The sequence below is a fragment of the Gadus macrocephalus genome, chromosome 13 (assembly GCF_031168955.1).
Source record: "Gadus macrocephalus chromosome 13, ASM3116895v1".
In the NCBI taxonomy this organism is placed as follows: domain Eukaryota; kingdom Metazoa; phylum Chordata; class Actinopteri; order Gadiformes; family Gadidae; genus Gadus; species Gadus macrocephalus.
Genome location: NC_082394.1, coordinates 13,129,821 through 13,155,564, shown reverse-complemented (window position 1 = coordinate 13,155,564; position 25,744 = coordinate 13,129,821). Strand labels below are relative to the sequence as shown.

Genomic DNA, 25,744 nt, shown 5'->3' with positions numbered 1-25,744 from the left:
GCTGAAGGGGCAGAGAGAGACCTGTACGACGGCAAGAGGCTCCCACCAGCCCAGCCGCCTTCTAAGCAGCTCTTACCAGCAGTTCCCATCTGCATGAAGGAAATGAGCCGCTACTGGTCCAGCCCATTTAAGAGCAAGCTTCCAACCAAGGGCTGCTCAAAGCTGGAGATCCACGGGATGGGTGAGCTGGGGCTGGCCGAACCCCCAGCTGTGGAGCCTTCAGTGGCTTACCACCTCCACCCAAACCGTCGCTCTCTCTCCGCCTCTTCAGGCATCTCCCTGCCTGGTAAGATGGACCGCCTCACTGCTTCCACTTACCAGAGGATGTATAAATATGCAGCACAGTCGGTATGCTCGCTCAATGCCATGACACTACTGTCTGCATATCAGGCTGAAATCCTAGAGGAAATGGGTCGCCAGCTAGACTCTGGGTCACCCAACCCTGCCCTCTGGGATGAAATTTGCATCGTCAATGACCTGGTCCTACGCTCCTCACGAGGCGCAGTTCAGGGCTGTGGTCGAGTCATGGGACTCGCAGTCTCGGGTGAGAGAGCGTTATGGCTCAGTCTCTCCGGTCTGAGTGACGCGCAGAAAGCCGAGGTCATGGACGCTGCATATGACCCAACCAAGGGTCTATTTGGTCCAGCGCTGGAAAAGATGAGAGAGACCAGCACTCTCAGGAAAAAGGAAGGAGAGGCCTTCGATCTCTGCCTTCCCCGAAAACAGGCTCCCCGCCCACCCCAGCCAGCGAGGTCAGGCTTTGCGGCCGCCGCGGCGGCAGCAAGGGGAAAACAAGGGGGAAACAGGCCTCAGAAAGCCTACAGACCAGCCCACGCAGCTGGCCCACAGGCCGACCAACAGCCTAGGTCAGAGAACCCAAGGCCATGGGGCAAACACTCCTTCGCTGCTGCGGCAGCCAGGAACCGCTCTCCCCACCCCGGGGAGGGGAAGAGGAAGCGTGCGACCTAGCAATCCCAGCTTCTCTCTCTCCCCCTCCCATGAAGAAAAGAAACCTTGGGGGGGTAGAGCAAAGCCCCGAGTTCCATAGTTCAGGGACCTGGATATGTCCAAGTTCTCCAGGGGCCCTTTTCTCAGTCTCTCTCGCCTCACGTTCAGGGCGAACTGAGACAGGGGCAACGGTTGACACAGTGCCACCAAGCATTTTCCCAGTGTCACACAATAAACCCTGCATTTTCGCAACCAGGCCCAGAGCCAAGGGTGAAATGCACAAACCAAAACAAAATAAAACAATGTCTTGGTCCCTACATTCTCATGGGGGGAGCTCACGCTTCTCCTGTGAGGGCAGACCTCTCCCCTTGCGTCCCGAGGGTGACGTCGTTGGGGCGCGATCACATGAGCCCGCTCGCTACGCGAGTGGAAGATTGGCGCGCATGCGCAGTTCACCCGTGGATCCTGTCTACGGTTTCCCAGGGTTACAGACTGCAGTTTGCTATGAAACCACCCAGATTCAACAACGTGTTGGTTTCTATGGCCAGTGGGGATTCGGCACGAATCCTAGAGGACGAAATATCGTCCCTGCTGCGAAAACAAGCGATCAGGGCTGTCCCGAACGAGCAAGCCCAACAGGGTTTTTACTCCCGTTATTTTCTCATTCCGAAGAGAGGGAGCTCGTCCCTTCGCCCCATATTAGATCTCCGTGTGTTAAACAGACACCTGCGCAAATACACATCCAGGATGTTAACACACAAAGTGCTCTGTCGTTCAATCCGTCCAGGGGGTTGGTTTGTAACGATCGATCTGTCAGACGCATATTTTCACATTGCCATCTATCGCGCACACCGGAAATTTCTCCGGTTCGCTTTTCAGAACAGGGCTTACGAATACTAAGTGGTCCCGTTCGGGCTATCGTTGGCCCCGAGAGTGTTCAGCAGGTGTGTGGAGGCAGCACTGTCACCACCGTTAAGAAACAGCGGCATCAGAATATTCTCTTATCTGGACGATTATCTGATATGTTCCAGTTCACGCGAACAGGCACTCAGAGATTCTACTACGGTGGTAAATCATCTGAGGACTCTGGGATTCAGCATAAATTGGGAAAAGAGCCGTGTGGACCCCGCACAATGTGCGGAATATTTGGGTCTCCACATAGACTCTCTCTCTTATTGCGTCACACTATCAGAGAGGAGACTAACGTCTCTCACGCAGTGTCTCTCCCTCTTCAGGCGGGGAGAGACCGTATCGTTCAGGTTATGCCTACGCCTGCGTGGCCTCATGGCTTCGGTGATATCAGTAGTACATTTGGGTCTTCTGATGATGAGAGATTTTCAGCGCTGGGTCACAGCACTACGTCTGTGCTCCCGTCGCCACCTGAATCGCAAGGTGAAAGTAACACCAGCGTGTGTTACCGCTCTCCGCCCGTGGTCGGTGCGCACGGTTCTGACAGCGGGCGTCCCGCTGGGGGCGGTGTCGTCCAGGGTAACCATGACAACGGACGCGTCCTTCGACGGGGAATGGACTCTTCATCCACAGGTTGTGGGACAAATATGGCGGAGATACGGCTTGGCAGCCGTAGATCTCTTCGCCTCGCTGGAAAACATTCAGTGCCCGTTGTTTTTCTCCCTGTCAGACGTAAGGGCTCCCCTAGGGGTAGATGCGCTGGCCCATCCGTGGCCAAACGTGCTGCTATATGCCTTCCCCCCTCTCAGCCTGATCTCCCCCACCCTAGCCAGGGTGAGAGAACAGAGTCTGTCGCTAATCCTGATAGCGCCGCGGTGGCCATCCAAACATTGGGTGGCGGAAATAGTGCAACTTCTGGCGGGCGACCCATGGCCCCTTCCCCTGCGCAGGGATCTCCTCTCCCAAGTGGGCGGGGAGATTTACCATCCGCACCCGGACCGCGTAGCGCTCTGGGCTTGGCCCGTGAGAGGTGGAACTTGAATGCGGCAGGCCTGCCTGCACAGGTCGTTGACACCATTCAGAATGCAAGGGCCCTTTCCACTCGCCGGCTCTACAGTGGCAAGTGGCGGGTTTTTGAGGACTGGTGCGACTCGAGGCACGCTATTCCATATCAGTGTTCTGTGGTGGACCTACTGTGTTTCCTACAGGGATTATTGGAAAAGGGTAAGGCCTTTTCCACGATTAAAGTGTACTTGGCGGCCATCTCAGCTTGTCATGTTGGCTTTGGGGATAAGCCTGCAGGGCAGCATCCCTTGGTTTGTCGCTTCATGAAGGGGGCGCGTCGCAAGCTCCCAGTTTCCAGGCCCCTGGTCCCTTTGTGGGATTTATCGGTGGTGCTGGATGCCCTGTCTCATCACCCTTTTGAGCCGTTGGAGACGGTGGGGATGAAGTTTGTGTCGCTGAAGGTGGTGTTGCTCTTAGCTTTAACCACAGCTAAGCGTGTGAGTGATTTACAGGCATTGTCTATCCGTCCTTCCTGCTTGCAGTTTGCCCCGGGGATCTCCAAGGTCTGTCTACGGCCCAATCCGGCTTTTGTGCCTAAGGTGGTTGAGTCGACCTATAGGTGTCTCACGGTGGAACCGTCGGCTTTTCACCCGCCTCCTTTCTCCTCTGCGGAGGAGCAGAGACTCAATACATTATGCCCGGTACGGGCCCTACATGTATATGTGAGTCGGTCAGCTGATTTTCGGAAAGGGGATCAGCTGTTCGTGTCCTGGGCCACTCCCCATAGAGGCAAGCCTTTGTCCCGCCAGAGGCTATCCCACTGGATTGTGGAGGCTATATCTCTTGCTTATGAAAGTAGGGGCTTGCAGCCCCCCCATGGCTTGAGGGCCCACTCCACAAGGGGTATGGCTACTTCATGGGCCTTATTCAGGGGAGTGTCGGTGCATGACATTTGTGCTGCGGCGAGCTGGGCTACGCCTCACACCTTTGTTAGGTTTTATAGGCTGGATGTCTCAGGGCCTTCTGTTTCTCAAGCCGTGCTGGAGACGATCTCACCAGACTCAAAGTGATGTTTGCTGCCTGGCTGAATTTGCATAGCTTCGGGAGACATATGCAATACGGGAGTGGTCTATATCTCCCATAGTGAAACACCGAGCGAAGTTAGAAAAAGAACTTTAGGTTACTTAACGTAACCCTGGTTCTTTGATAACAGAGTGAGGTGTTTCACCAACACGTCCCTCCTTGCATTTACACGGAAAGAAACCGGTATAGAATGATTTGAGGAGGGCGGGTCGACTGTATAAGTGCAGGGGGCGGGACCCTGTGGCACAGTCCGACCTGTCTGTCAAGGACAGACGTGGTGCAATTGGAGCTTCCAGTAGTAGGTCACGCCTAGGCGATTCCCATAGTGAAACACCTCACTCTGTTATCAAAGAACCAGGGTTACGTTAAGTAACCTAAAGTTTCCAAAGGTAGACCACATCCTGAACCGTGTGCGGAAACAAACTAAAAGGCAACCTTGTGTTTAACGGAATGTATTGGGTAAGGTATGGGGTATCACTACTATGAACATGGCGTGTATGGCCTACCTGGTTGTACACAGTGAGCGACTGCATCTACATGAGTGAGTTGTTGACTCACGGCTGCCAACATATTTTAACGATATCAACCAAAGTCAATATAAATGTTGAGGATCTCTAGACCATGATTGCATTGCATATGCCTTCGAATGTTTATGCAACATGTTTCAGAACACTTCCCTTGAGCTTTAAGAGACAGACATACTATAGCAATAACTTCCTGATTATTTACCACATAGACACACGCAACATTCCACAAACAATGAGCACATGGCTGCCCTCCCATTCGTGAGAACCCTTTTTCAAGTCAATGTGATGTCAATGTGAGTGTGTGATGGTGATGGTCTGTCACATAAGTCAGCTCACATCCCCCGTTTTCACCATGCCTTACCATGTCTAGTCCATCAGCCCAACCTCCAAAGAACACAGCGTTGCTTAGGAACAATTCAACCGCTGTCGAGTTCTGCTCAGAATTCGGACAGGAAGTAGGCCGCCTAATCACTTCCTCCGGCATCCCTCAGCTCTCTTTAAGTCTACAAGTTTCATACACACACATACGCAGACACACAGGTACGCAGACAGGCACGCACACACAAACACACAGACACACACGTACGCAGACAGACACACACACACACACACACACACACACACCAGCATTCTCTCCTGGTTGCCTCTTAGTGTTTACCTCTTACGTTGTTGCCTCGAACATGCCAAGGACACCCACTCTATCCCTCTTAAAATCAGAGCTTGTCAAGTTGTCATCTTTTAGGTGCATGCATAAATTCATGCACCACCCCAAGGGTGCTGGTGTGAACTCAAGTATCTACTCCAGAGAGACTGAGACGGAGAGCAACTGAGCCCCACTCACAGATAGAGAGGTAGAGAGAGAGACTTATCAGCAACCACTGACTGACTGTTTCAAGCTCATTGGTAGAGCCAACAAGCAGTAAAATTGACATGGCAATCTGCAATTGGACAGTGTGTTCCTGTTGATGAGTAAAATATGGGCTTTTGTATTCAGCACCTCAGCAATATACAGTAGTAGTGTGATTCTGACTGGTATTCGGGGTATATGATAGGTTCCTTTGCACTTCCATGACAGGGTTTATTGCTCTATGATATAGCAATCGCAATGTATCACAGAGGGATAATGTTATCTGCATTACATGCAGCGTTAAAGGGAATCAGAATGAACGGTGACAGCGAGAAGAGTTCGGAAAGAATGTCTCCCTCCCGATCATCATATCAACAAATATACCGCCGGCCACCGATTACCGATTCCATTCAGGTAATTTTCGAGCATAATGACACTACTAACTGCATCATAACACAGAGTGTTCTCAAGGCGGCTCTCTTGCGCTTCTGTATTCAAGATCACCATTGAATACAACATATATTTCGGCACCATCAACAACAGCTCCATTAGTCCCCCTGTGGCCCCGCATGCAGCACACGTTATTTGTCCGCTCTGTCAGCTTTGCACTCCACCTAAGGCACAGCCCACACTGTGTTTGTGCCAGTGTATATGAAGCCTATTCAGCGCCCGCTAGGCAAGGGCCAGATGCAGCAGAGGGGGGGGGGGGGGGGGGTGTGTGTCTACAGTTGGAGCAGAATCTGTGTAATCTAATCTGGGTACATCGAAAAAACACATCAAATGTGTCAAAACGGGGCAGCTCACGAAGCAGTGGCTCATGTGTGGTTCATGTGAAGGATGATCCTGTAGACGTTCACTGCTGTGCCGTTGTCTACCCGATGCGCGGCGTGTGTTCTTCAATCAAAGGCTGCCACTCACGCAACCTTCATTAGCGGAGCAGTTATTCACGCTAGAGATCATTTAGCTAGCAACAGGCTGAGAAGGCATCTGTCTCTCGCGTGTTTACCAGTTGCTATGTGGGCTTGTTCAGTGTGACACCACGTTAAGAGGGGAAATAAATACTTAAGATGGCTGATTAATTTAATACACTACCTTGGGGGGGGGGGGGGGGGGGTGTTGTTATTCGAAGAGAAGGGAAAGTAGCATTAGGATTTTAAATAACCGTTTGGGTTAGGTTTGCAGACACAATATCAGATGACACAATAATGAAAAATCAATGTTTTTAGGTTTAAACACGTTTCTATACATTGGCATACTACATGAAAACGATACCACACCATGCAGAGGCCTAGGGACCGCCTGTATCTATTGGATTCAACATACATATCCTCAATGCCAAGATACCATCGATGATCCAAAAATAGCTCCATCTCGGCTCCCCTTTTGACGATATCGCAAATACACATACAATTGGCGAGACGTTCTCATACCAAAACACACCACGTGACGCTTCAGCATATCCCGCTTCATGTCACACATAATGGTTGTTGTGGGGGAACATTTTCAGACAACCATTTTTCCCCACATTTTCCGCGAATGCCTTCTGCTTGTATTATGAAGCAGCTACCAGCAGTGAGTATAAATGAAAGGCTTTGCTGAAAGCTGTGGAGAAATGCTTATCCACAACCGTTCGTCATCGGGCTGTTGCATGGGTGAACAGGGGGAGGTGAAGATCAGTACTAACTGAGTTATGTTTGCTAATGGCAGTGTCAAATCGTCCCGATGCGTTGGCTGTTTCGAGTGCAGTCTGGCATGATCCACACATTATATATCTGGTAATCCCTATCCATCACATATTAATGATAGGAGCAACACACTTCTACTTACCCTGTTCATGGATGAGCCAAACTGCTATTATATGAGCAAGCTTTGATAAGACAAAAGTGTTTGCCATTGTGTCTTGAACCATATTATTCTGCCCTTCTTCATCAATTATATTGAAATGTATTTGTAATTAATTTGCATACACATGAAAGGACTGTATTAACAGAGGAAATTTTAACCTGCAAACTGAATAATTTCTGATGCCTTATTCAATGAAAACTACATCTGAATCACTTCTTTTCCACACACACACACACACACACACACACACACACACACACACACACACACACACACACACACACACACACACACACACACACACACACACACACACACACACACACACACACACGCTTGTGCAAAAGTCAGCATTTGCTGCCTCTTGGTATTTTATCACGGTGTGAGGAATGAAAAGTGCAGCGGTGAGTGCTGTTTTTCAGCAGTTCTGCAGTTTTCTGCATTGGGGATAAAAGAACCCATCTTAACCCATTAATTATATGAAGACCATTGTGAATATACTGTGTAGAAAGAACCCAACTCAAGCCATTAATAATATGACCACCGCTATATTTCAACTGTGTGTGGCACAATTAGTCCATGCACAAGCAGCAAATGCAGAGAGAGTAGGCCTGTATAAACATTTTTCATCTATAGATATTAGAAAGCATTATCAAAATAAGTTTAAATTAACTTAAACAAGTAATTGTCAATGCAATGTTTTATCCTGATAGATACATTACGTTACTTATCGCAAGTCACTTTGGATAAAAGCATTTGCTAAATGCCCTAAATGTAAATGTAAAATGTTATTATTGATGCCTTTAATGTATATCTTAAATGTCATACTTTCAATTGCTCTGAAATAAAAATACAATCCTCCATGAAGGTAAATATCCCCCCTCGAACAATCCCAAGACTTAAACTTTAAGCTAGGGTAGGCAACTTTGGAGGAACTAGCAAGGTAGGTTTGATTTTAAAAGTATCCAACCAAAAGAACCCACCTGTGACCACTCACTTCACGCCTCCCTTGAATGCCAGTCCCCAAAGAGAAAGGACTAGCTTGCAAGCCTTGGCTCTAGGTCTGGCTAACCTTGTGGAAGACTCTGGTCATCCGCAATGAGTGCACCGGCAGAATGTCTGGAGTTAAGTGGGGCGATGGGTAGACGGGTAGAAAGGGCATCAACTAATTGCATTCAGGCTTATTACAGGCCTGTAAAAGAACACGGATATCCGATTTTTTTATTTCACAGCATATTTCATTTATTGAGGATTTGTGATGATTTGACCAAAACTTCTTTAACTAATTGGCTGTCCTAACTTTATGTTTATGAATGCAAAGCCGAGAACATAATCCATTCACTAAAGTATTAAGTCAAGTTCCATGATCAGCCATCTAATTATGTGCATTTTGAATATTTAAATGAATACGAATGCCAGCTGCTCCTTTCAGATTGTTATTTGTTACGCCGGGTGCAACACAAGCAGTATACCACTGCGGTTTTCGTCCAACTACTCAAGAAGGATACAATAAAGTTAATGGAGCCGAAATTCAAAAGATGGTCTTGCTGCTGACCAATAAAAACAACAATGTCTCTTCATGAATCCTCCTCTCATTGAATCCAACTGCTACTAATTACCAAGCCATTACTGGGGAGGACGCTCAACTCCTCAGCCTACTGCCTTGTATTTAATTAAAAAAGAGGACAGGTGTACAGAGAAAACCAGGAAAGAAAAGATACATTGAGGACAGTAGAGGAGTGAAGATTAGGTATTGATATTGTATATGGGATAACTATCTTCTTCGGTTTTTATTAAGGCATAGCACACAACTCTCCCATTCAGAATGGCCCCTTTGGCAGCTAGTTAAATTGTAAACAATATGGTCTATGGTTGCTATAAAACATGGCATACAAATTGCACCGCACAGAATAGTTTCTCTGGCCATATGATCTTGATTAACATGTGGAGTTACAGACCAGAACAAAGCCTTTTTTTTTTTTTACTTCACTTCCCCTAACTGGCCAGTTGGAGGGAGTTAACAAAATAATACAATCCCACCCACTGAGGTTACGACCCCGTCAATCACTGGGTCGCTACGGATACAGTCATGCTGCACACAACACGAACCACGTTATTTGTGTGTGAATGTATATGAGAAAGAGAGAGAGTGAGAGAGAAACAAAGAGACAGTGTGTGTGTGTGTGTGTGTGTGTGTGTGTGTGTGTGTGTGTGTGTGTGTGTGTGTGTGTGTGTGTGTGTGTGTGTGTGTGTGTGTGTGTGTGTGTGTGTGTGTGTGTGTGTGTGTGGCCCGGTGGGGGGTGCGGTCCAGTGTTGACCGTTGTTGGACCACTGCCTGCAGCGCTGGACAAAACAAGCAACAACACTAAGACCCGCCAGCAGCGTATGCTGGCAGATGAATCAGAACACACACACACACACACACACACACACACACACACACACACACACACACACACACACACACACACACACACACACACACACACACACACACACACACACACACACACACACACACACACACACACACACACACACACACACACACACACACAATGAGGCAACACGTGCCTGGTGTTATCAGTCCTTGGCTGGCAGCGCCGACAAGGCATCACAGCTAAACGCACACAGGTAAGGGACGCCGTGCGAGAGCAGTGGAGCACAAACGCGCCTCATTATCCGGTGAATTGAGAGTATTCAAACAAACAACAAAAAGAAAGAGACAAGAAGGACACAAGTATCAGCCGACACCCCCCTGACACACCGGCTCACAGGAGACGACAACGCAAACACATACACACACATTTGCGTCCACACACAAAGCTCTTCATTACAATAATAATATTAATATCTGCTCTGCAACAGTGTGCAGCCTAAGGCGTGGAAGAGGCGTGTGCCCCAGACATGGACACAGTGGCAGCGCTGTCACGCACAATGGGCCAGTGTGGGTCAGAGACAGTGTGTACGTGTGTGTTTGCGTGTCATGGTATTCTTCTCCCTGGGTTCACGGGCAGCTGCAGTCTTTGTCACTCAGAGCTTTGTATGCAACGCAAGGGCTGCATTCTGAAGAGGTAAACTGTAAATCATAACATTAAATGTCGACGCAATAGACACAAACACAACATGGTACAAGGTTAGGTCTTACGTAAGCTCAACATAGCGGTCGGATTGTCCACCGAAAGTTATGAGTGTATTTTTTTACACTGCAAAACACACATCCCTGCATATGAATTTTGGTTCACAAACATCCTAGGTTAGTGCTGGGGCCAAAGAACCTGTGGCGCCTGGGATTCTGACAACCCACCCCCCGGCCCCCCCCACCCTGACTACCAGCATGAACACAGGAGGTTTGATGGTGGGAGATATCTGCATGATCTTATCCAAGATCGTACCTATCTATCTGTATGATCTTGTCTTGTTCCATCCTTTTCTGTCGTTCAGCTTTATCTTCAGCCCAGCGCTGACTTTACCATCCAACAATACGTCCTCGTAAATCAATGAGCCATACATTTGCTTTCACCAGCTGGATCCATCGTAACAATTTATTTCCCTGTCAAGCTATCCAGCAAAAAACATCTGTTTTGCTTCAAAGATGATACTTTCCAGCTGGGAAAAAGGCATTGTAGCATGATTCCACCGTTTGATTTGGGATGTCGGCAAAATGAAAAGCTTACGCCTAAATTCAGTCTTCCTTTAACTCCACAGTTCAATCACGTTAAGTGTTATTAATAATTTTAAAGTGTAATAAACCGTTCTTTCAACACATCATTCATGGAGTCATAAAGAGACGAAAAGGCAGGATCCCTGCTACTCTCCGTTGGGTTCTTTGACGTTAAGTTAAGGAAACACTGCATTTGGTAGCCAAAAAGGTACAGGTCGTGGCCATTAGTACAGGAAATTACACCAACATCCGACCCAGGACAACCTTAAGGCATCCGCCAAAACATGACCCTTGCTTATGGCAGTTTAAGTCAATTAGACACTTCCCAGATTTGCCTTTGGGTGGAGGGGCTTCACGTACACACTCACGCACGCACGTAACCAGCAAGCGCACATTCACACACACACACCTTATTTTCACAGATCATTAATTCAGCTGCACAAAGAACATTTGATGTTTGATGCCGCCAGAATCAAATCAATATTTTTAATGTTTGGCCCCTCTCTTTGTTTCTCTCCCGCTCCTCTTTTGCATATCAGGGGCTTCCTCTACCAGATAAAGAATGAGGCTCTAATCAGAGGAGGAGTAGAAAGAGCAGCATAGAGAAGAAGCAGCTGCTCCTGTGTGTACACAGATCAGAAGCTGAATACAGGGCCGACTCCACTACCAGACTCAGGGCCGTGGAGCCCCGCTCCCCAGCCTCCACCCAAACCCTTTCATTACACCGTCAAAACCAACAATATTGATGGTTTGATACTCCATTTGATGTATTTCAGGTCCATTGAATTGTCGATCATGAGAAATGTCTGGACTTGCTCTCTACTTGTCAATTATAATAATTAAACATGAATAGATATTGTGGAATAACTTAAGTGAGAAGGGAATAGGAAGGAGTTCGTTTTTGTATTGATTGGATAGACTTACTGTACAATTTTTGACATTAATATTAATACATGGTAAGATGTATGTCAATATAAACAATATGAATATAGGCCTAGTTTGTAATGTAAGTGTTTGCCATGTGGAGTGTGCCTATCTGTGCTCACTTCCCTAGTTCCTTCAAACCCATGGCGGGGGGAAAAGGGGGTCCTGACGGGGGTAGGAGAGGAGGGGGGGGGGGGTTATGTTCTGCAAAAACCTTGATAACGCCAAAACCCAGTCTAGCCTCACAGTAAAGAGGGTGCAAAGCTGTCATAAACCCACAGTCATCCAACTACGACCAGAGAGAAACAAGGCAGCTGAGCTTGTATTTGACGATTACCATTTTCCATTAAACCCACTCCGTCCGGCAGTCCACCCATCTCGAATATTCCTAGTCGCCAGAGAGTGACCTTTCATAGCTCTACCCTACTCATTTATCAATTCTCTCCATCCAAAGTCTTGTCTCTCGTCTCTTTCCCCCCCTCTGCCTCTATCTCTCCCTTTTGCCGTTCTTTTTAAAGCGAGCTGTATTTTCCGTCTATAGAAGACTTGTCCTAGTTGGCGGCGTGAAGAGAATTTAGTTTCTCGGGCGAAGCCTTGATTTAAAAGTGCTCAGGTCAGGTGGATTCTGGGCCATTCTCTCCCCAGTTGTTGTGACGTAAGGAGGGCAGGAAAAGACGCCATTAAAAGACGTAAAAGAAACCTGTCATGTGAACGATGTTCGGTCATTTTAACTGCAACTCTAGCCCCGACTGTCGCAGCTCCTGGAAGGGAGCACAATAATTAAATTAAAAACAAACGCAACAAGCTCATCACAAAAAATCACCTTTAAAAAATGCATAAGCTGCAGATATGCATATGCATATGGAACCTTCACCCACAGGCCCAGCAATCTTAAAATTGCATACATTCATTCATTGTTGGAGATTTATTCCAGCAGGACCCACTGACCAATACCTCGCTGACCTGTAATGAATTACAGGTGTGCAGCAACAGCAGCACACCAGACCAGAGCTACATAAACGCTTTGAAAAACACAGCGTTAGCCTACATCTCAGCAGCGGTACCAAGCGCTGCCTCACACACACTCTTGGCTCAGCACAACATTAGCACGCTAACAGGCCGGCCATTGTGGCGCTTCAAGTGCTGCATTGATCTGAAGCAAACGCAGCAGGGGCTTTAAAGTGACAGTCGTGGGTCAGGGGCAGGCTGAGGAACCTGCGTTACCCACCCCAGGAGGGGCGTACAGTAAAGGATTAAGAACACTCTTATTGTAAGCTTCTTGTTTAGTTTTTAATGCCCTGCGATGCAGGTCTTCCTGTGCACAAACGCTAATAACAACGGGTAGCCACTACGAGGGCTTAATCTACAAATCCCTTACAGCCGTAAGCAGGTATTGCGTCTTAAGTCGTGCACACCGTTGTGAAACCTCTACGCTCAGATTCAATCGTGTTTTCTCTTACCAATGCCAATGTTTATAAGGATATCTGATGGGTGCATTAAATTACACCAACATCCGGATGTGGTGTACACTGTGTCAAAAACCGAAGCACGCGTCAGACTCAGCACCCTGGCTCCTACGGAGAGAGTCATCAACATCAGTAGAGCCGTTACTGTGGGAGGCCAATTTCAATGAGCTTTGTCAACAGGCAATTAAACAAGGGGATAGCCAAAGTCAAAGAGAAAATTATATCTTAGAGAGCAAACCAACCCTGTGTCTTAGGCTTTCGATGTGTGTTTGGTAATGTTGATAAAGTTTTGTTTGCTCTTTTAAGCACTTGTGACTTAAAAGATAATTAGAGATCTTAATCTAAATAATAATATAAATTACCCTTTGGATGTTTATAGAAAGTATCAGTTCAAAGAGCTGGGAAACCTCTGGTAGTCGCTTCAGCAGTTCAGTTTGAGCTGCACACACTTGGGTGGGGCAGACAATCCGGAGGCTCCACAAAGAAAACGGAAAGAAAGGAAAACGTTTTGACCACAGTTTGCCCTGGACTTTAGGTTCATGAACTGCCTCATCGAATGCTGGCACTCTGAACTTTTACCCCTTTCCATTCTGTTCTTTGACAATGTCTTCTTGTATCAATACATTTTTCATTCCTTTATTTGTCTACCATCTATTCCACCCTCTCACCTCGGTGTCTGTGTCAGTCTTTCATTTCATTTGAACAGTTTTTCATCCTCCTCATCCTGTAGTCTTTTGACAGGCTAATTATGGTCTGGTCCCGGTCCATCAGCCCTAGCAAGGATTAACAGAACCAGCCTACAGCCTCTACCCCACAACAGAGAGACAGACGTACACGAGGCCCGAGTTGGCCATAAAGCAATGGGCAAGAAAACCACCATCCATGTTGTTTATAAGACAAATTGGCAATCTCTAATTAAAAAAATAATTGTCAACTATACCGCCCTAGATTATTAGCGTTAATGGGATGTTTTAATGCAGCAAGCTAGCCCATTGGTTTAGATGAAGTGTAGACACAGACATTCAGGGAGCTTTATAAGTCCTTTGGCATCATCTGGGGATTCGCAAAAGGAGCCCTTTGGACTTATGCTAGCTCATCAATATTTCAGGGAACTGAGATGTCAACACTTTGGAGGTTAGCCTCACTTTGAGAAGTGGAGAAGAGCCGAAGCACATTGGTTAGGCTACCAGTACCCCTCATTAAAAATGCAAAACTCCCATTCCAACACTCTCTAAACACTAGAGGTAAAGGGGCTTACAACCCCAAAAGAGTGTATTCTGTGTCTTATGGCCTGTGTGATAGATTGCACAGAATTAGTGGCATACAAAACAAACAACTTGTATAACAATTGAGCTGAAAGTGTAGCCGTGTGTGTGGTGGGGAAGTCTCAGTCAGTTAAGCACCACGGCTATCAAACAAACCTTAACCCACACATTTGCAAAGGTTTGTATGGCAGTAGATACCTGAGGCATATTACACTGACCAATACTGAAAAACTGTCTGCGCAGTGCGAAAGCATGCACCAACACAGACATAGACACAAACACACACACGTCACAGCCCTCGTACAATCAGCCAGTGTCTGTATTTAGCTTAAATTTTAGACAAAGGGAGAAGAGCATGGTTGAAAAAAAAGCCAGAGCAAAGCAGACGTAAAAAAATAACCAATCATTCACTGCACAAAGGCAGACTTGGAAAAAATAAAAGCCTTCAAAAAGCCATTTTACCTTTGAAGACCAACAGCTGTGTTCCTCTAATCTAATAGAGATGTAACTCCTTGAGCACATCAAAACAAGTGTAGGACAGTATTGCTGTTTAAGAAAGTAAGCATCTGCACTTATATCTACATTATTCCTCATGTGCTGTCTGTGTTCAACCTGGCCCCATCACAGCTCTGCTTAGTTTTCAAAACAATGCAAGGGGGTGAAAAAACGCCTACACGGGCCTCTAGGGGCAAATGTCTTCCTGAACTCATAGCACAGCCCACAAACGCTCATGAACTCACTTCCTGTGTACAAAAACACTCAGATTCTGACTGGCTGCGGCAGTACAGGGCTTCTGTAATAAGCTAGGTTGATTAAGTCATCAGTCTTCCACTAAGCATGGAGTCGATGCACCGTCAGCTGTTCCATGCATTTTATGCTAAGATCACACTTAATCGTTTGACCTGCACCGCTCTGAAGGATTCTGAGCAGGGCTTTAAAAGGGAAACAACTTTCCCTTGGACCTTTGGTTGTTTTGTCATTTATGCTTGTTTGATTGCGATGTGTCTGGTTCTAGGTAGACTAGTATCTTCTTTTGCTTATGAGTTCCTTCCTTGGTCTGATCTCTTTTAAAAGAGCGAGGGACTCACTAGGATAGACAGACAAACAGACATACAGACATATAGACGTGTTTTAAGCCTCCTGCGACATCCACTACACAGACATAATTTAGGAGACTGAATGTCACTCTGGAAAGCAGCTCAACAATGGTATGGTAATGGAAGTGGTAGTGCTGTGAAATATAGAGTTACCGTCTGGGCTGGACATAATATTGTGACAAAAAGATTTAAGGGGCCATTCCTGTCAGATGAGCAGCAGAAAATGTGCTGGACCAGTGCAGAATGAACAGATTGCATGGCTGGGCAGGGAATACACTCTGAATCACCTATGGGCTTTTCAGCCCTTGCATTTTACATTCGCCTTCATGGAAGGTAAACAAACATACCATGATGTACTTTGCGGGGGCACTTTAACATGAAGATGAACTGATTTATACAAAACATATTGGTTTTGCTGGAGCCATAAATAGAAACACTGCTCCGTGGGTTAGGTTTCCTGATTGGTTAGGGGGTGACTCAACCCCCAAACAAAGTCATTTGGTGCCTCCACACCGAGCATGCGCCGGCAGATTCACCCTGCCAGTGAGTGGTCACGGTTGGGGTCCCAAATCTCTGGGGTCCTGCTGGTCCCTAAACGCAGGGGACACACCACCCAGCCTATTAATCGGTTCAGTAATAACCCTAAGCAGAGAGACAGATCCCTAACTAAACAGGGTTTAATGACGACGTTGATTAAGCTATAGCTTTCTTGGTGGTTTTCCTGCTAATATCGAGTTGTATGTTATTGTATTTTTCTGACCACTGGGGATGGAGCATGAATTTCACATGAATGCCATGCATTGGTTAGTCTCCCTACTAGTCAGTCTCTCAACGCTACACTCAACTAGAGACTGAAGAGAAAGGTATTGTTGAAAAAACTGTGTGCAAAAGATTTGCGAGAACAGATGTCATGTATGCTTGTCAATGCTTATCGTACCAACAAGTCTTTCTTGTCCTCAAATATTGAAAGAAAGTCGCTTGAAAAACTTAATTTCACCAATCTTGTAGACGCATTATATGAAAATGAATCAAATAAAGAGACGATGCTCAGGACATCCATTTTCAATGTTTAAAAAGCTCTCTCTGTGCTAAAAGGTAATTTACTATATCGCCATGTTTTTTCACTATGTCAGAGATTGGGGGGGGGGGGAGAGCATTAATTCCAGTTAAAGCGACTTCTCCCAGTAAAATGTAGGGGCTGTAGGTCTGTTAACGGCCTTTGGCGCTGCAGTTCGAACCACTAACTTGAACGGAGAAATCCCCAGACTCACGGTAGACAACGAGATCTCAGATCGTCTGATATCACGGGGCTATGCGTTTGTCCACTCAACACCAACCTGGTGGTCCGTGCATGCTTATCAATGACCGCAGGCTAGGGTGGAATTTATATTAAATACACAGCAATGCATAAAGAACAGTGTATTGTCTGCTATGTTTTGTTCAATAAGACGATAAACCACCTTTGTTTTTCATTTGAACACCAATAATGAAGTCCTTATCTCCGTCAGCCATGGCAAAGTAAATTAAGATTGTAGCAAGAGTTTATTTTTATGTAAAAAAATAGGTTTTTCATAATATCTTGTTTTTCAGAGCAACGGTATAGAAAATAAGGGGTGGAAGGGATACCATGTTTGAATGTGGATCCCAGACATTGCCTGGTCAGCACTGCTTTTGACTCTGAGTTTTTTGAGGGGAGGAATCAAGTCGAGCCCCTGAGAGCCTGATAGCTTTTAATGTTTCATGAGCGGCATCCAAATTGCTGTGTTGGAATAATTAAACATCAGTTAGTCTACAAAACTAGAGAGAATATATTATGGCGGGCAGATTGTGAGTAAAGCACAGGTGCTGTGGGAGGCTTAGGCTGTCTGCCGTCACTCTGCACACACAGCACACCGGCGAATGCACAGTATCATGGCAATTATTAGCAATTAGACCCCTGTGCTCATCTGACACGTTTGTGTCTGTGAGGAGGGGGTGTTTGTCGTGTCGTTTTTGTGTGTCATTTGTCTCTTGTAATTGTGAATTTGCTTTGAGTCTGTTAAAAGTGAATGTGCATTTTCTTCCTTGAAACTATGTCTGGGGGGTGGATTGTGGGGTGTGTGTGTGTGTGTGTGTGTGTGTGTGTGTGTGTGTGTGTGTGTGTGTGTGTGTGTGTGTGCTGTCTGATGGAGCATTTCTGACATAAGCTGCCAGCCGGTACAGATGCGTTGTGGTTAGGCACCAGAAATCGTTCAAGTTGTCTTCCCATATCAAGCATTTGTAAAGGGCGATGGTGTCAAACACAAAGATATACCAAACTCACATCTGCTATTATTCCCCAAACCACAGCCCCCAATGATTTCCTTCTGTTAGCATTTTGAGGATGGCAATGCAGGGAGACAGCTTAAACAACCATGTGTCCACCTTACAGAGGGCTTAGCAAGGATTTACTAGTAACCACCAATAGCTTCTCTGTGTTACAGGAGGGAGGGAAGATGAATCATGACTGACTGCTACCTGGTTACATGCAACAATTGAACACTCAATTGAACACAATTTACGATTTGGTTGGAACAGTCCAACCAAATCGTAAATTGATTATCATAATTACAGCAATGTAATAAATACACAAGTTATAGACTGCATCAGCATAGACTCTGGATATAACCTTATATTCTGGATTTCCTAATAGTACGTAGGGCCTAAAGGGCGAAATTAACATGTTTGTGGGCAGCGTCTAGCCAATTCCACCATGTCAATCTGGCGGAGACGCCGTCCACACACTTCACTCTCAGCAGTCGGCTCGTACCGCCGCCTGAAGCCGTGTCGGGTCCTCCCCCGAGACATGCCTCGTTTCCCTCTCGCTGGCAGACGTTTTTCAAAGTTTGTACACGCTACGTTGAACCGCTTTCAACATGCCATTAACAAGGTCAAACCAACAGCGTAAAAACTACTTGAAATAAAAGCGACACTTTTTTCGAACATTTGCTATCTAACGGTGACCTCCTGCGAAGGATGTGGAGGAGTACTATCTTTCAATCAAAATTGCTTGTTGCTACATTTCAGACACCAGAGACGGGAACAATGCATCAAACGGTGTCATGACACGTCCTAACCCCACTTCTCTCACTATCTTTCGCCATAGGGTAAAGTAAGCTAACTGCTCAAAGATGTGTAAAGACGGCATGCCGTTCTGCGTACCACTTTCTACCGGGCGATAAACCTCTCTACCTTGTACTTATTCAATAATCGGGGAGCTTATATCCCCCAAACTGACAACATATGCAACGGGTTTACTTACCGCACTTTAGTTTAAAGTTGAAGCATGTCGATTGTATTCACATAGATGGATAGAGTAGGACGGAGATCCGACGTTCACACGCACAGCTCGGAGGTTTTAACTTGTCCCGTTAGCAGGACAGAGCAGCAGAGTTGCCTACAAGAGCAGTCGCTGCAGCGCCCCCCTCTCTCTCTCTCTCTCTCTCTCTCTCTCTCCTCTCTCTCTCTCTCTCTCTCTCTCTCTCTCTCTCTCTCTCTCTCTCTCTCTCTCTCTCTCTCTCTCTCTCTCTCTCTCTCTCTCTCTCTCTCTCTCTCTCTCTCTCTCTCTCTCTCTCTCTCTCTCTCTCTCTCTCTCTCTCTCTCTCTCTCTCTCTCTCTCTCTCTCTCTCTCTCTCTCTCTCTCTCTCTCTCTCTCTCTCCGAGGCTTCTCTTGAGGGCGGGGCGGTGTGCTGGTGAGGCAGCTGGAGGGAGGAGACTGAAGCAAAATGCAGACACTAAACGGTGGTGAGATGGTGTAGCATCCATTCCACGTCCCCATCAACGCTACATATTGATGGGAATGTATTTGTTGTTTTCTGGACACTAAGTTTTAATAGCCTTTCACTCCACTGTAATGAACTGTAGTATTAGTAGCCTATAGGCTACAAGTAGTAAAGCATAGTCATTTGGAAAGTTACAAAACCATCATGCCTCAATATAACATGGTACCTATACATAGGCCTACACGTTTTAGTTGTAAAGGACTCTATAACAAGTCATTTTAGAAAGCCTATCATATCCTTCCCTATGAAAAATCATTCTCAATCCCTTTTTTTTCGTCCTAATTTTTTCCTGCCCCACACTTTGACGACGATACAAAACTATGCTACTTGTATAAGGCTGCTTCAATGTGATTCCTGAAGGATCGAGGAAATTAATTTCAAAGCTGTCATTAAGGCGACCCAGAATGCCAACTATACTTCAGGGCCAAAAAGACCTGCAGACCATAGCAGCTCCCCTATTAAGACATGTCACCGGCCATTTGCAAAGCTATATGTCACAGGCCGTCTCGCCAAGTTACACATTTTTGATAAACAGTCACTATGACCATTATCATTATGACTGCAATTCCTTTCCGTTCTTCTGTTTTTTGCGAATGAAGAACAGACTTGCCCCTTCTAGTGTTCACAGCTTCAAGCCCATGTACTTCTCTATACTACCGCTGTAATAGAGACAATGCGTCTGCATACTGCTGTGTTGCGCAGCACAAGAGATAGTAGGTCTACTACAATACATGTATTATGGTCACGTGGTGCCGAGAAGAAGCCCAGCATTGGATGCCTCGCTCACCACCCATGACGAGGGTCTGAGAGAATTAGGTCAGCAGCAAGCGTCGGCGGGGTTTGTTCCAACTCTCCCTGAACCCCACTTCTTGTTCTCCTCACCCCACTCCTGATGCCAGGGTGGTGGGGAGGCAAGGCATAGCGTGGAGTCTCTCAGCACTTTGCCCTCTACATATTTCATGGCCTGCTGCTGTCTCGCCTCCATGATGCACACTTTTCCCTGGATATTTCCAAGTGTTACTTGGTACTCGAGAAACCGTAAGATTACTGTTGAAACCGTTGCCTTTTTTTTTTGGCTGTACCCACGTTATGTTCTCTCCAACCTTTATCGTTTTTCTTATGTGAACCAGTGGTGATGATGTCTATGAAAATACATTGTATAATTGAATATGAATACATTTTGTCAAACAGGTCTAATTTAAAAGTACATTTTGTTTATCACATGTTAATAGATAAAAAACAAGAACGGCCCTTGTTATCGACCACTCTGCCTCCTATTTCCCAAATTGACGGCAATCACGGTTGCTTATTATTTATCAGGTGTCATGACAGCAGTGCTCATGAACATGTGCCTCGATGAGAGCCGTGAAGCATTAGGCTTCCTCTTTCTCCTCGGAACACTGTGAGAGTGGGAAGCGTTTTGCCTCCCCTCTCAGGGTGTCCCACAGTGTTTTCGATGTCTGCTCGTCGATACCATAATGTGTCCGTAATGCGCCTCATGCTGTCAGAGTGCTCATCCCATCTCCTCTCTCATTTCTTAGTTCCGGCCAAACGTTGGTTCTGTTCATTCATTATCCGTGCTGTTTTTGATCAGCCACCAGCAACCCACCTCCTCAAAAGCACAGAGAAATCCCAACTGGATGGATCTATGATTATGATGGTTTCACTTGTTCTGAGAAGAAACTACTGGATGAGGACAGACATTGACTCTGTCCTGGCGTACATATGAGCACTGTCCTCATATTTTGTCTGTCTATAGGCTACATGCCAGGCCACTCATAATCAATGCAGACGTGATTGTAGTGTTCAGAGCAATCATGTTCTTCTGAGCGACAAAATTAAGGTATAATAGTGTCATCAGGTCAGACAAGGGAACATTTGAAAAGATTGAACGTGAATGTAGATTCCAAAAATACGGGAACCATGAATAGTCTGGTATTTCAGTGTCTGGGCACTTGAAATGTACCCTGTGAGTAGCGGACATGCAAATTGGACAGTTGCAAATGACACTTGGTCTGTCTCTTGGGCGGTTACATGCACAAATGAGGCCACTTATGGGCCTCAGAAGAATTCAAAGGAGTCTGGGATAGAGACCCCGCTAAAGGGCTCTCAGGGGCTTATCTCCCGGGGACACGAGATAAAGCCTTAGTCGTTTGGTAACGACACATTAGCTCGACGAACTGCAATAAATATTCCGGACCAGAACATTGAGATAAGAACGAAAACGAGAAAATGCCAAATGTTTTTTCAAGAGATAAATTGTGGGCTCTTTGTAAGGTTCTTCTTCGAAATATTTTATAGTAGAATATACAGACATGTTTTCTACCTGCTGCAGTTATGATGTGGGGTCAAATCCCACCTAGGGCCCTCTGAACCAACAACCGAAGAAGGCAGCTCATAGAGAGCAATCTTTCAACGATGAAGAATACTTTACTAAATTGATTACCGGTCCTCCCCGGTACAAGGATATCACCCATATTATTTTATTCTGACATTTTATATATAATAGTAAATTGACCTAGTATCTCAGGAAAACGTATGACATATATATTTTTTAAATGACTCAAAGTAGCGCACAGAACATTGAGGCAAAGGTTCATTCTAAGGAGACCTAAGGGTTTATATTGGTGGGAACAAAGCACAGAACAAAATGCTTTTCATATAAGTTAATCGACCCAGTGCGGCATCACAGATATATAGCTTATTGCTGATAGCCTATTTATAGAAGGCAGGTGAGAATCCACAGGGTGGATTCAGGCCAAATGTTTTCATCTTAATTTCCCCATATATAGATAGTTGAGTTTTGATTTATTGTTTTGGTTATTTTAGGAATTATATCATCATTTCAATCCTGTAGTGTAGAGGGTTTTTGAAATTCCATTTGAAAATTCCCTGGACCTCGCATTGTATGGACCTTTTCTCACCATCATTCTTCTATTTTCACAATAAAGATATCTGTCCATTATTCTCCAGTGATGCAAACAACCAAACAATTTAACTACATTGTATGAAAATCATGTGAAAGTATGCAAATAAGTATTTAACAATAGAGTATGATATTTTTAATAAATTCGTCTAAGAATGAACTCTTGAATGGAACTTATAGTCTTGTCGGCATGGTTAATATTCAAGCAGTGTTGATGGACCTCGGCATATGCAAAACGTACACTTCACAAAAAGGCTTTTGTGACGCTCTGCAATTCAATCTGCCAGCTTTGATTATGGCACAGCATGACATAATGGCCTGACTCTATATAAAGATGTAGAGATAGCAATGCAAATGACAGCACAAGTCGTTCTGCCAAAAAGATGTCTTCCTCTTTATATTCCTATTGAATGTGCGTAAATTAGGAGTAGTAAAAAAAAAACATGGCTTGGATGATGGGTCATTGCATCATCAAAGATGATCTTAAAAGGATTTTGGCCTCAGTAATACCATTAAATATTAACAGCTTTGATATAAAGAAGCTAAGCTGAAGGACTTTGGAGAATGAGTCATATTTGTGCAATGTTATGGATCGACAAACGTTGATACTCCTGCATTTATATGTGTAGTCTCAGTGGGTATGCACGGTAAATGCCTGTAGTAGTCCAGTATCAACCACTGATAACCATGATCCATGTTCCCCTTTTACTGAGTTCCATGTGGTGACAGACCACAGCCTTCTCCACTGCATATTCAAATGAGCACGTAGCATTTGCAATGCTCTTGCGGACCCGAACAGCAACAGCAAAGTGGATAAATCACTCTATGCTGGAAGCATCATGAAGACTGACTCTGTACTGTCTGAGAGTTCTACCACGTATAATCAGAGAGCGAGAGAGACAGAGAGAGAGGAAACTACTAATATATTCTGTCTACTTTAGTATTCTGTTTGTCAGACGGGAACCTGTGAAGGGACCATAGGGCTGAAGTCATGGAGGTAGAGAATACAGCTAACTGAATGAAGTGAACCAGGGAGTGGTGAATAAGCATTGTTTACCCAACTGCAAAAGGGGAAAGTCCCTCTGCGTGATCTGCAGTCTTGCAAAGCTGTAATAAACAGTTCCAGGTCTCTTCCATCCCAAGTGATTTCATACCGACTGAGGCGCCGCACACCCAACACCCCATTTGGAATACACTCCAGGTCACTGATTGGACCAGAGACATATAAAACCACTGCTGCCAGAGGAAATGTGTGTGTTTGCTTAGCAATAAGCCAGTTTACTAGAAAACAAATATTTTGTATACGGTTAGAAGACACACCTCATGAGGTAACAAGTGATTTTAATGAAGTGCATGGTATTGAGGCAAATACAAATGATTGGTTTCTCTCAGTTCGATGAACATCCTCAGGGATCAGCATTTCATGAATAAAATCCAAGGTTGCCCTCTGTTGGCAGCATAAGGAAATCACACTTAAAATGAGTGACGATTATCCACATTTTAAATGTAAGCACTTTATGGATACACGCATGACGTCTTGATTTTGTTATTTTATAAATAATATGCGACCACTTTGATGGCTTCTCGATCCATTGTAAAATAGAGTGAGTGAATTATAATGCTGACATTGGCTATTCTCGGCTTTTCTTTCGTTAATTGAACACAGGGTGACGCTGGAGAGTTCAGATGCAAATGTTTGACACATGAAAGAATAGCCATCCGTTTAGGGATTAGATAACTCAAAATGTTAGGTTTTAATCGTGTGGCAATGTGGAAATAGTTGTTCTATTTAATAAGGTATACAGTCCATCCCATTAGCTAATCTCAAATACACCACTTCTTTCAGTGCCAAAAGTGGCCAGAATAGTGATGAAATGTTTGTCAAATGTTTGTCAATTAACATAATGATGGATATTATCATCATTATTTTTAAACGTCCTTAATTACGAGACATAATTGTTCCCATAATCGACATGACTAAATGCCGGGTCAAGGAAAATAATATAGAAATATCAACACCATATATGACTAGAACCGATTTATCAACCAAGTGTTGGTTAATCAGTTTGACAGTGGCCCACAAGTACCTGGCGAAGAAGTACCTGCTCACGTTTTGAAGTTCTACACACTTTTTCCTTTCTGGATTCCACTTTGGTTTTGGATTGTCGGTGCCGTTAAAGTAGCATTTCTAATCGTTTACTACTGCAAAACCCAAGTGGAAAACGTTCAAAGTTGCTCACAGTTCAAAACGTGAGCAGTTTTTACTTACCACCTACTGAGTTTGTTATCTAGGCCTACCTACGACCATTCAAGAACCCCATTTTATTTCCCATAGACATTTGACCGATGAAACCAGCCAAGCAAGAAGGAGAGACTAGTGGCCCTGTTGCAATTCGCAGGGCACCGTAAAGTGGGAGGGACTTTGCCAGAGGAAAAAAAAATAGGCCTATCCTTTACTCATTCCTCTAATTTGTCCCTGCATTATAGAGGCCGTTTTGCTGAGATCACACTGATCCCCATCAAACCTTTGTAACCCCACGCCCATAGGGCTAATCCCAAAGCAGCATATAAATACCCATAAAGTTAAATTTAGCATTTTGTTTGGCAGGTTCTGTTGGTGGTACCATTGTCTCGGAATGTGACGTTTGTGTAATCCCCCTACTCCAACTTACTTATTGAACCAACACAGCCCATAAATAGCTTCATGTACCAATCAGCTTTACTACAAATATTAGCTAACTATTTGCATCGTTTGGGTCATTATTTCTTAATCTATGTTATGGTTTGAATGCAATGGTCTGCGTTTCAGTCCTTTGGAATTGGATGGAAGAGAAGAGGAGAGCATCAGTTATTTACGCTAGCATTTCAATTTTAGAAGAATTGAGTTTTAAAGAGTGTAAATAGAAGATGTTCTTTTCAACGCAAAGTTCTTAAAACACGTTATTATTAACGGATAATAAATGGACGCAAACCAATACCCTTCTTATCCCACGCAAACATTTTCACCCGCACAATGAAAATATACCTCAGCTATAATTCACCCAATCATGAATTAAGTTTGGTGCTCTGTTCTTGAATTGCATGCTCTCTTCTGATTTTAGGGACAGGTTTGCATTTACAAATAGTTGTGGCATATCTCAAGGACTTTGTCTTCTCATCACAAACAGTTATTTTATTGACTGATTGACTCATATGGACTCATTTTTATTTACTTTGGCCAAACATCCAAGAAAGCATTTTGCTGGAGGGGTGCATACCACGGCACAACACCGGCACTAAAGTGACCTACTTAAGCCCAGAGGCCATTAAACAATTGTAAAATCCAGCTTAAGGATGAACACGTGTTTTATATGTAGGCCAACGTCATTCCTCTTTTCTTTCTCTTTTAATAAACCTGCTGGTTATTTAGAGTATTAACTAGCAAGTTGGCTCAGATGA

The 25,744-nt window shown here is 45.0% G+C and overlaps 1 protein-coding gene across 1 annotated transcript in view; it reads right to left on the bottom strand.

Moving 5' to 3' along the window:
* ppp1r16b (protein phosphatase 1, regulatory subunit 16B) overlaps positions 1-19,034 on the bottom strand; it is a 64,090-nt gene extending 45,056 nt beyond the window's left edge. Inside the window, exon 1 of the mRNA XM_060069019.1 lies at positions 18,861-19,034. The gene's annotated coding sequence lies outside the window, so the exon portion shown is untranslated. The remainder of the gene's footprint in view (positions 1-18,860) is intronic.
* Between the last annotated feature and the right edge of the window lie 6,710 nt (positions 19,035-25,744).